The sequence below is a fragment of the Thamnophis sirtalis genome, unplaced genomic scaffold, assembly GCF_051295495.1.
Source record: "Thamnophis sirtalis isolate CommonGarterSnake01/CBP01778 unplaced genomic scaffold, rThaSir2_p1.2 scaffold_4, whole genome shotgun sequence".
Lineage (NCBI taxonomy): Eukaryota > Metazoa > Chordata > Lepidosauria > Squamata > Natricidae > Thamnophis > Thamnophis sirtalis.
In genome coordinates, this window is record NW_028261384.1 from 47,106,907 (window position 1) to 47,118,669 (window position 11,763).

General features: G+C 44.7%; 1 protein-coding gene and 1 pseudogene across 1 annotated transcript in view; both read left to right on the forward strand.

Moving 5' to 3' along the window:
- Positions 1 to 11,763, forward strand: part of LOC106552492 (ubiquitin-conjugating enzyme E2 E2) — an 88,520-nt gene that overhangs the window by 58,633 nt on the left and 18,124 nt on the right. The window lies entirely within an intron of this gene.
- Positions 4,603 to 5,757, forward strand: LOC106554126 (lamin-A pseudogene; annotated as a pseudogene).

Genomic DNA, 11,763 nt, shown 5'->3' on the forward strand with positions numbered 1-11,763 from the left:
GCGCAGCTCGCGGAGGATAGGTGTTATGTGGGCGAACCGAGGTGCACCCACAATCACTCGCGCGGCCGCATTCTGGACTAGCTGTAGCCACCGGATGCTCTTTAAGGGCAGCCCCATGTAGAGCACGTTGCAGTATTCCAGCCTAGAGGTCACGAGGGCACGAGTGACTGTTGTGAGAGCCTCCTGGTTCAGGTAGGGTCGCAACTGGCGCACCAGGCAAACCTGGGCAAATGCCCCCCTGGTCACAGCCGACAGGTGGTAATCAAAGGTCAGCTGTGGGTCCAGGAGGACTCCCAAGTTGCGAACCCTGTCTGAGGGGTGTAAAATTTGGCCCCCCAGCCTGAGCGATGGAACACTAACCAAATTGTTGGGAGGAAAACACAACAGCCACTCGGTCTTTTCCGGGTTGAGTATAAGCTTGTTAGCCCTCATCCAGTCCCTAACGGCCTCAAGACCCTGGTTCCTCACGTCAACCGCTTCATTGAGTTGGCACGGGGCGGACAGATACAGCTGCGTATCGTCCGCATATTGATGGTATCTTATCCCGTGCCTCCGAATGATCTCGCCCAGCGGTTTCATGTAGATGTTAAATAGTACAGGGGACAGGACCGACCCCTGCGGCACCCCATATGTTAGGGGCCTCGTGGTCGATCTCTGTCCCCCGACCAACACCGACTGCGACCTGTCCGAGAGGTAGGAGGAGAACCACTGCAAAACAGTGCCTCCCACCCCCACCTCCCGCAGTCGTCGCAGAAGGATACCATGGTCGATGGTATCGAAAGCCGCCGAGAGGTCAAGAAGAACCAAGATGGAGGCGTGGCCTCCATCCCTGGCTCTCTAGAGATCATCGGTCAATGCGACCAAAGCGGTTTCTGTGCTGTAACCAGGTCTGAAGCCGGACTGGAAGGGGTCCAGGTAATCGGCTTCCTCCAAGGACCGCTGAAGCTGGTAGGCCACCACCTTCTCAACAACCTTCCCAATAAAGGGGAGGTTGGAGACTGGTATTTTGAGGTATTGGGACCAGCTCTATGTGCCCGCAGGGCCCATCCGTGGACTGGTTCTCTCCCAGTGTCATGACACTCCAGCAGCAGGACATTTTGGTCTTTTCAAGACATTGCATCTCGTCTCCCGTATGTTCTGGTGGCGTCGCTTACAAGACGACGTGCATAAGTATGTGACATTGTGTGTCCAGGCCAAGTCAGCGACGAAGGCACCTCCAGGGTTATTGCAGCCCTTGCCGACCCCGGACAGACCCTGGGGAGCCGTGTCCATGGACTTCTTGACCGAGCTGCCTCCGTCGTCAGGGCTTACCACGGTCCTCTTGTAATGGACCTGCTCACCAAAATGGCGCATTTCATTCCCTGTTGGAGATTGCTGACAGCCCGCGCCACGGCCCGCATGTTCAGCCAACACGTGTTCTGCTTGCACAGCCTATCTGACTGGGTCATGTCGGACCATGGGATACAATTCACGGCCCAGTTTTGGAAAGGGCTGATGGCAGCTCTTGATGTTCAAGTATGTTTGTCCTGGGCGCACCATCCCAAAACTGATGGGGGTACGGAGAAGGTGATTGGCATTCTAGAACAGTACCTGTGCTGTTTTGTGAATCAGCAGCAGAACAACTGGGTGGAGTACCTGGCCGTGGCGGAGTTTGCATTTAACAACTCCCAGCACACCTCCATATGGATGACACCCTTCATGGCTAACATCGGGTACCACCCTCGTTTTTTCCTTCTCACCCCGGTGGACTCCCCGGTCCCCACAGCACAGGACTTACTCTCCGAGCTCCAGGTGATCCACCAAGTGGTGCACCGCTATCTGAACCAGGCGAAGGAAGATTACAAAAGGGTGGCAGATAAGTCTCGGCGAGCAATGCCGGAATTGGCTGTAGGAGATCACATGTGGCTGTCCACACGGCATCTTCCATCCCACCAGCCAGTGAAGAAGTTAGACCATCGGTATCTTGGACCATTTCCCGTGGAGGCCGTCATCAACCCGGTGGCTTATCTCCTGACACTTTCACGCTCGATGCAAGTGCACTCGGTGTTTCACGGCTCGCTCTTGATCCCTGAACAATTGGGTTGTCCTCTCTGCCGACCCTCTTCCCATCAACCATCATTGCGTGCAGGAGACGCAGCCACTGCAGGAAGTGGCCCGGATTCGTGACTCAAGATGGCTCAAGGGACGGTTCATGTATTTGGTAGACTGGGTGGATGAGGGGTCGAATGAGGGGACCTGGACTGATGCAACAGCCATGCATGCCCCTGCCCTGGTGTGAGCCTATCATACAGACAACACCTCCCGACCACATCCCGGGCGTCAGACCAGGGGGAAGGGCCCTGCAGTGAGGGATAGTATTGTGGCCTGGCAGGAGCCAATGGAGCTGCCGCCAGACTCCAACAGTGAGGGGTCTTATGAGTTGGCCCTGGAGGCGGTGGAGGACCCTGGACAGGATTCCGACTCTGAGCAGGGTGAGGAGAGACTGGTTGGCCACCACGTGGCATCTGAGCCTTGGAGCAGTGGGGAAGAGACAAGAGTGACTGATCCAGAAAACACCTGTGAGTTGTTCCGGGATGCACGCCGTTGAAAGGCTACTCGGTGTCAAGAACAACGGTGTAATTACAAGAGGTGATTACACTCAGCTGATGATCATTAAGATCCTCGCCTGATTATAAAAGAGACTGCTTGTGCCACACCTTTCTGCAGAAGTCAACGTTAAGGATTAACAAGAAACAAACTTGGCAGGCTGGATTGCTGCCGAGTTTGTTTGCGTTGCTGCCAAGTTTTGTAGGACTTGCTGCCAAAGTGCTTATCTCCTTGTTTATGTGGCTTGCAGCCAGTGAGAGTCTGGACTGATTAAAAGAAACATTCTCATTTACGTTGGTTTCGACTTTCGTTCCTGGACGGAGGAGGGGGGTCAGAACAGTTATGTAGTGTATATTGGAGATGGTAACCCTCAGAGCTGTATGCAACAAAAATTCATTTTAATGTAAAGTTAAAGTTTAAAGTTATTCTATCCTATTCTGCATTCTATTTCGCATTCTATTCTATTCCACGTTTTATTCTATTCCACCCTCTATTCTATTCTGCATTCTATTGTATTCTATTCCCTATTTTATTATATTTTTATTCTATTCAGCATTGTATTCTGTTTTGTTCTGTTCTATGACAAGCATACTGGGGAGATTCCTGTATTATAGGAAGAATTGCAAAAAGTAGTAACACTTCATCTGCTGATCTATTACTTGGGCCAAATATTAATCTCCCCAGACTCCTATTGCCCACCTGGGTAAAAGAGAGCATTTACTAGGATAGACACAGACACATGGAGGTTTAATGGAGGGATTTGACCACAAACCAGAAAAGATTAGAATATTCATCTGTCTGTGAGCTATTTATGTGAACCTGGGCTGAAAAAATTCTGATGGATCGCACAAGGGTGTCCCTTGTATTAAGCTTCTTCAAGGAATTAGCAGATAAGTCAGGGGTGAATTGCTGCCAGCATTGCTGCCGGTTCGCACTCACAGTTTGTGAGTGACCCATTTTTTGTCCGCCTGGGCTTTGTAAGCCTCAGCGGTTTTGGTCAGAGCCATCTTTACTGTGCTCCACATGCTTTGTATGTTGCTCATCCACTTATCAAGCTGGCAAGGGGAGGAGGGTTCTTGTGGGTTCTCTGGAATAGGTATGAAATTTAACCCTTTGACCATCCAGAACGGGGAAAACCCAGTGCTGCTATGCACCTCCGCAAACAGCAGAAGATCGACCCAATTAGTCTGTTGGTAGGTGGCATAACACTGGAGGTAGTGTTACACCATTATCTCTTTCAGCTGCCCCATTGGGGCTCGATGGAAAGCTGAGCTACAACCCTGCACTGAACCAATCCTCTGGACAAACCCCCATCAGAACTTCACTATAAATTGCATTCCCCATGGAGACTGTAGACATGTGTGATAAATAACATAGCCAGTTTTTATGCAGACAGTAACCTGGACCATGGTACAAAATGGGCATGATTGGAGAAGAGATCGATCACAGTCCATATAGCAGTATGACCATTGCTCTCCAGCACTTCCACAATAAAATCCATTGCTATATCCTGCCACGGCTGGGTTGGGTCCACCACTTCCTGTAGCAGCCCCTGAGGCTTCCTCACATGATGCATCAAGGCTTCCGTCCCTCTGGCTAGTGCCTGCCAGCCTAGTATTGGGTAAGGAAATACGATTTAGTGATGGTGGGAGGAGGAGATCAGGTATATGTCTTAGGCAACTATTTCTACTAGTGCTTTAAAATTAGGGGTTCTTTTACCAAATTCTCATAGCGCGCAAGAAGCAGAATTAGTGGCTGTTCAAAAAGTACTGCAGCATGTGATAGGCAAAGAGGGGGAAAGCAATTGCATAAGACAGTGAATATGTTATTAAAGGGATTACTCAATACATACAATACTGAGCAAGACATCAGTGGTATCAACTTTAGACAACCTGCTAAGGAAGAAATGTGGCAAGATATATATGTATGTATGTATATGTGTATATGTTTATGAACAGTATATGTAATAACTGACAGAGTCTAAAAGTCCCATATATTGGGGCCGCCACCACCATCATGGAGACCCCCACTGGGCAGAAGCGCGGCTCCTACACCTCCATGCCACTGTCACCCACCCATCTCACCTGCCTGTAAGAGAAGGAGACCTGCAGGAGCTGAACACCCGTTGGCAGTCTACATCAGCAAGGTGTGCTTGCTGGAGTCGGAAACCGCGGGACTACGGCTGCGCATCCTCAACTCAGAGGAGGAGGTCAGCCTCCAGGTGGTTGGCATCAAGGCAGCCTACAAGACCCAGCTGGGAAACACGTGCAAGACGCTGAACTCGGTAGCCAGGGAGAGTGTGCTTCTCCAGCCTGAAGCTTACCAAGTTCAGCGAGGAGCTCAAGGCCAAAAAGAAAGGAAACCTGCTCGCTGCCACCTTGGGGAAGAACCTGGAGACTGAAGGCCGTGACCTCAGAGGACAGCTGGCCAGGTTGGAGGTGGCCGACATCAAAAAGCAGCTTCAGGACGAAATGTTGCAGCAGGTGGATGCGGAGACCAGCCTGCAGACCCGTAGGAAGAGCTGGAGTTCCCAAAGAACATCTACAGCAAGGAGCTCCATGAGAGCAAACGCTGCCACGAGATGCGCCTGGTGGAGATCGACAACAGGTGCCAGCGGGAGTTGGAGAGCATGCTGGCCGATGCGCTGCAGTACTTCCGTGGCCAGCACGAGGCCCTGGTCAAGCTCTACAAGGAGGAGCTGGAGAAGAGCTACGTGACCAAGCTGGCAGCTAAGTAAGCAAAGCTGCGGGACCTGGCAGACTCCCTGGCCCAGGAGCGGGATACCAGCCGCCGCATCTTGGCAGACAAGGAATGGGAGATGGCTGAGATGCAGGCCTGCATGCAGCAGCAGCTAGACAAGTACCAGGAGCTACTGGACATCAAGGTGACCCTGGACGTGGAGGTCAGTGCCTACCGCAACTCCTGGAGTGCAAGAACAAGAGGCTGTGTCTCTCCCCCAGCCCCTCCCACATGAGTGGCTTTTCCACTGCGCAAAGCTCCACCAAGGAAAGGAAGCTGGAGGACAGCGAGAATTTCTTCAAGGAGAGTCCTGGCCCCACAGCCAAATCCCTTTGCATTTTTAACCCCCTCCCCCAACTGCTGCTGAGTCGTGCTTGTTCCCCATTGAACCAAGCCGTCAGGAGTCTCCTCCGTGTCTCCCTCACCTGGTGATGGTGGCTGTAGATGCCATCCTCTTCATCCTCATTGTCCTCTTCATTGAAAACAACCATGCGCACCACCCATATATTGGATTAAGGCTCATACTGGTTTAGATACTTGGTTCTTCTCCAAAGGTTGCCCAACCTCTTTTGTACATGCTTTAGTAGTGGTAAGTAAATTTGGGGTTAAGTAATAAATTGTTTTGGATCTAAATGAGATGATCCATGATGAAATGGAGAAGACTTGGCAAAGATATGTCAAGTTGCAACATGGCCCAACCAATAGCAAATGGTTCAACAAATTGTTGACAATTGCCTGGAATGTCAAGTCCAAAAATGAGATTATTCTAAATTTCAGCTTCCACTTTATGGTCAAAGACAAATTGCTCTATGTTATATAATTTTCCTGGATTACATTGAGGGATTACCAAGCACAAGAATGGTTTTACAATTCTTTTAGCTGTAGTAGGTGGATTTTCTTGTTGGGTGGAAGCCTTTCCCACATGCAATAATACTGCAGAAAGCACTGCAAGGTTGTTGTACCAAGAAAGTATTTTGTTGCTGGGGCCTGCCATTACTGATTTCAAAAGATAGGAGCAAATCTTTTTTTTTTTTTGTTAGTCAGTTCTTTGAAGCCTTTACCGCACAGTTGGCGATCAAACGCAAGTGACAGTGTATCGACTGGAGAGTAATGGAAAATATGAACTCATGAATGGCACCATTAAAAGTGCATTAAGGAAACTGTTTCAAAAATCCACATGCATGGGTAGATTTTCTGCCAACTCTTCTAATAGCCAGTGTTCTAGCAGCTCAACTGGAGACTGTTCCTATGAAATCCTGTTTGGGTGCGCGGGGAAACTAGAGGAGGATATGTAGATTGGAATCCAGAATGGCTTAAAAACTTAGCAAAAGAGCAGATATTGCTAAAGTTTTAGAACAAGCTAATCCTGCTTCCAAAGAGCACAAAATTATTCCAAGTGACATTAAGCTAGGAAATAAAGTTATGGTGAAGAAAGGAAAACCAAAGGGATCCCTAGGACATGCTGGAAAAGTCCACATATGGTGTAATTTCACCTCATTTAGTATATCTGGACACAAACCGATGGTAGCATTGCTCCCAAGTTAAGTCTGTGTAAATATGCTTGATCCACTGCTACTTTTGATGACATCTCCCCTCCCTCCCTCTCTTTCTCTCCAGTTTATCCATAGGACTCAAGTCAGGAAGACCTACATTCTCTTCAAAATACTCCTGGGACAATGCTTAGAAGCACTGCAGCACAGTCATAACAACATTTCTTTTGTAGAATTGGCACAAATAGCTATGAAGAGCATAGCATTTTTGTGTAGGGAGACTTTTGACATTGGGGGGAGTCACATCCACCTTCTTCTTTGGAATACCCTCAAGCCTAAAGACATTAAGAGATGTTACTCCTTTAAAGGAATTTACGAGTGACTTGTGGGAGGAAATGTTCTATCACTTTGGATTATCTCCAGAACCAAAACAAAGGACAAACCAAAGAATCTTTTAGGTATAACTAATGCAACTCAGTGTATATATTTCAATAACGTTGGGTATCATAAACACGAATGCCCTCAAATTCTCCTGTTTTTACTTGTGAAAAGATTTATAATGTCTCCTATGCACCCCCCCCCCTCATTTATTTTCACCTAAAGGCTTATTTATGTGGGAAGGAGATTCATGGTTATGTCCCAGTCCACAGTTTGGGTGGGGGGGCTGGTGCCATTATGGCATTTGACCTCTCTATATGCCCTGCCTTCCATGCAAGTAAGTCCATCAATATGACTTAAACGGGAACTATCTTCCTGTTGTGAGAGCGATGATACTTATCCAAAACAGAAGTCATGGCTCTAACTCTTTCCTTAGTAAAGGTCCCTGCCCTGTCCAAAAGAGCTTACATAGATCTAAAAAAAGTGATGAGCATCCTAGCTAAAAGTGTCAAACTCATATCCTCCCTCATCATTCCTCTGACAGAAGAAATGACAGACATAAGAACTACAGTCACCCAAAATTGTGAGACTATTGATTATGTACTATTAAGGATAGATCAGGGTTGTGAATCCTGTAACTGTCTTTGCAACAATAAGAATTATATTGAAGCAAAACTAGTCAAGCTTAAGACTAGCATTTCACATCTCCAATATCCAGAGGGGCTAGAACTGGTCTTGGCTCACATCTTAGTTACCCGATTTGGGATCCTGGGGAAGGAAAATTTTCTCTTTGTATTCTTTGCTTTTGGATTAATTTCCTCAGTCTTTCAGTGTGTTAGATTTGTTTTCCTAAAATATTGTACCTCCATGCCAACTAGACAGCAAATCTATTGGCAAGAATGCATATAAAAACCTGTAATGCTCTGAGTGGTGATGAGTGAGCCTCATTTTGCGGCATCTCCTGTTTAACTCTATGCCAGGGTAAGGAATGTGTGAGACTAAGACAAAGCCACCATATCTAAAAGTGGCAAAGTCATGTAAACAGGGTAGACAAATCCAGGAAAAGTTCCTTCAGAAAAAGAACAAAGTTGTTAAGGGAACAAAAGGACAGAAATTGGGCCTGAGCACAGGGCAAGCCCCTCTCCAAGAGTCACCAACAAAGGACTTAGACCTGCATGGGAAGCCACTTCCACCAACTCTAGGGGATAAAAAGAGGTCCTGAAGTCTGCCCAATCTTTTGAGTCGTTTTTGGATCCCTGACTTGGCAGCTCCCATCCCACTGGCTAGTGCCTGACAGCCTAGTATTAGACGCTGGGTACCTCTGGATGAGTGTGTGTGTGAGAGAGAGAGAAAATATATCAGTAAAAGTTTGCTGTTATTTTAAATTCACTGGGACTCTGCATATTTTAAAGAACCATTTGTGCCTCAGTTGACTTAGGAGGGAGTGTGGCAGATTTACAGGCATGTGAGTGAGTGAGTGAGTGATCATAAACTGAGCCTGAGAGCACACATGTGTAACACTCCCCAAATTGTGAAAACACATCCTGTACTCTCACAATTTTTTGAAAGTACAGTTCTTTAATGTGGCTTCCTGAGAGTCTGGAGGTGTACAAGAGCACAGCCCATTCATGTATGATCAACACAGCCTCTAAAAATCATGTGAGAGCAGGGAATACTTTTGAGAACATCTGAGTTGTCAGATGTTGGTGAAACCTGGTGTATCACCCCAAACATGGCATGTCACATTTGACCCACATGACAGATTTGGCATCATTGGTTTAAACAATATTCCTACAACACAATCATTTACCAGCATACAATTGTTACTCCCATGTGAAAAAAGTAAGTTAAACTATTTTTATTAACTATATTTTTTCATAAAGATGTTGAGAATTAATGTAATATACAGAATGGACAGAACATTTTCTCTCAGTCAAATTTGTTATATTTAACTGCTGCAATGTCATCATTTCTATTTTATAACCTTGATTTCTGAGGTCATCAGATAAAGAAGGAAAATGTCACCAAAGCAGATAAGGGAACATAAAAGATCATGAAATAAAATATGGTGTAGAGAAATCACTATCATGTTTTAATAATATTTATCTGATAGTATTCATCTAAAAGTATCTAAGGCTTTGGTAAGGTTTTTAGAATATGACAGCTCATATACTTAATATGATTTTTGCTTAAATAACTCCTCCAAAGTTCTGTCATTAATAAAACAGAAGTACAGAATCTTTTTCAATAGCTTTTGATGCAGTTGTAATAAAGCCATTACTCTATGTCAAAATAAACATTCAATCAAACTGTTATTACAGTAGAATCATAAGTCTGTTAACAGTCTGAATATTTATTTTAAAGTTTCAACATTCTTCCTAATTGCTTTATTTCCCCTGTATCAATGATTATTTCCCCAATGACTTTGTAGAAAGATCGAATACCACATGTATTATGAATGATGAATTGTTTTAACATAAATTTTCTAAATGTTTATTGATATATATTTTTATTTGACAAGAAGCTAGTATAAAGATGCCTATTAAAGATAAAAGTCATAACTTGTCAATATTTGATTTCTTTATTTATTCTTTTATTGCTTTTTAAAATAATGACAAAAACCAGAAAAAAACAAAGCAAATGTACTGTCAGCTTTAAAAAGACACATGGAATTTATGTTCCATTGAATTAGGTCCCATAGTTCTCCTTATGTTATCTAGTAACACAAACCAAGAGTCCATACAGATATTAAAAAAGGTGAAAGTGGACACCTTGACTAGTTCCTCTAAACAATGGGAAAATAGGAGAAAATATGCCATTAACCTTCACTTTAGATTTGGACGACGCATACAGTATCTTTATCCATTTAAGAATTCCAAAGAAAATCTAAATCTATTTAGTACAGCAAACATGTACTATTTATGCATAATAATCATGTCAACATGTGGAAAATGTTCAGAAAATGTGAATCCTAGAACAACTCGTTTTAATGAAAAACTCATATACAGGTTTAAAAAGAGTCATAATACAAAAAGGGCATACAGACAGGCTGCAGGTTGGCAGACTAGAAAGACTGCATTCTCTCCCTTTATTCATTGAGCCTATATGCTGAATGTATCTTGAGGAAAACCTGATAGCCAAAAGTACAAAAGATCTGTAAGCTTTCTATGAAAAGTCAGAGCACAATGAAAACATGAGACTAAAGTTAAATATAAAGAATAGCAAATAAAGAGAGCAAGCAGCCTTTGAACTGATAATGAAGATACTGAAGTGGCGAATCACTTTTCTCTTTTAAGAGTCAATCATCAATAGTAAAGAAAAAAGCAGTGAAATAACATCCTGCAAATTAGCACTTAGTATAGCAGTAATGAAGGCCTTGGAAAAGATAATCAAGTGGCATTATGTGTTGATACCTTCAAAATCATAATCATGGAAGCCATGGTACTCCTTATATATACTTACTACCTATGAAATGAAATTTGAGCTTTAAAGTAGTTGGAAGAGTATCGAGTTTCAATTTGGTGTTGGAGAAGACTCCAGAGAATACCATGGACAGCTGGAGTGGGCAAACAATGCATCGTTTAGTAAATCATTCCAGAGTTCTTGAGGCAGAAATGACCAGGCTCAAATTATCCTATTTCAGAAATATTATATAAAAAGCCATTTCTGGAAAAGGCATTAATACTTGAAAAGATGGAAGGAAAGAGAAACGGATAACCAACACCAAGGTAGATAGACTCTGTTACATTGGAAATGAGTGCACCGTTGGATGACATGAAAGAGATGGATGATCATGGACAAGATCTAGCTACATAGCACTGTAAAATTACTTAATAGCACGTAATCAAACATCTAGAGCAGAGAAGCTATTGTAGAATATTTCAGTGTAAAATGTTTATATTGTTTGCATAATTTCAAGCATTTTTTTCATTAAATCATAAAAAATATTCTTACAGTTCTCTTGCATCACATAGCAAGATCATTGCAAGTTCCTGGTTCAGGAAGGAGGAGGAATTGGAACTGGAGCCATCCGATAGGAATGGCATATCTCCTTGAAATGTTTGCACAGGCCAGTGGCTGAAGACAATGCTGTCTCTGGCCCTTCAGGCCTTGGGGGAGATGGTCAACCAGTCCAAGAACTGCCTGCCTTCCCAGACACGACAATTGGCTGCAGACAGGCAATAGTGGTGAGAGGCAGCAAATTTCCTCTGATGAGGAACTGCTGCCTCCCCCCACTCGATCCAAGGCCACTCGATCCAAGGACACAGAGAGTAGAGCGGAGGCAAGCTCAAAGGATGGCTGGGAGAAAGTCACTCCACCCTTTCATAAAGAACATGGGTTGACTTAAGTAGAAGCCAGAACAGTCTGTCTTTGTGAGGAACAATGTTTGCTTTGGCTTATTCTCCCCTGGCTTTGGAAAAACTCATCCTTGACTCTTGTTTCTGTGTAATACCTTTGCCTTGCAGACTTACCTTTGCTCTCTCATGTACTTGCTTTGCCTTGTGGTCTTGTCTGACCCTTTGGAATTGCCTTGCTCTTTGGCTTGACTATATATCTTGCTCAGTGAGCT